Raw genomic sequence first — 484 nt, 5'->3', positions numbered from 1 at the left:
TGTGTTTGGAAATGGGGCCTTGGGGAGTGACTCAGTTTAAGTAAGGTGATGGGATCGGAGTCCTTGCGTGGAGGAGGGACCTGACTTGTAAGCCTCACTGATATTTGAGAACACAGAAAGAAAGTCCTGCCTGCAAGCTGAAGATGGCCTCATTCCACCCCACCCTGGCCACAGACACACTTGTGCAGTAGTGTCTGTTGCGACAGCTTCAAGAGGACATAACCCAAAAGAACCCTCAGTTGGCAAATAATTAAGGAAAGGTGGCAGCTGGGCCCGGTGATCACTGTCAGCACTCGGGAGGTGGCAGCAGGATGAGCAGGAGTTGAAGCCAGCCTTGGCTGGGTGGTGGGGTGGGATACAGACAGACAGAAGACCAGCGCAGCTCTTCACATATCACACTGCTCAACTATGGACTTGGAAGAGTCCAACATGGTTAGGCTAGAAGCTAGCCTTCCAGGCCATTATCAAAGTACATTTGCCAAAG

The sequence above is a fragment of the Phodopus roborovskii genome, unplaced genomic scaffold (genome assembly GCF_943737965.1).
Source record: "Phodopus roborovskii unplaced genomic scaffold, PHOROB, whole genome shotgun sequence".
NCBI lineage: Eukaryota > Metazoa > Chordata > Mammalia > Rodentia > Cricetidae > Phodopus > Phodopus roborovskii.
This window is presented reverse-complemented; position numbering follows the sequence as displayed.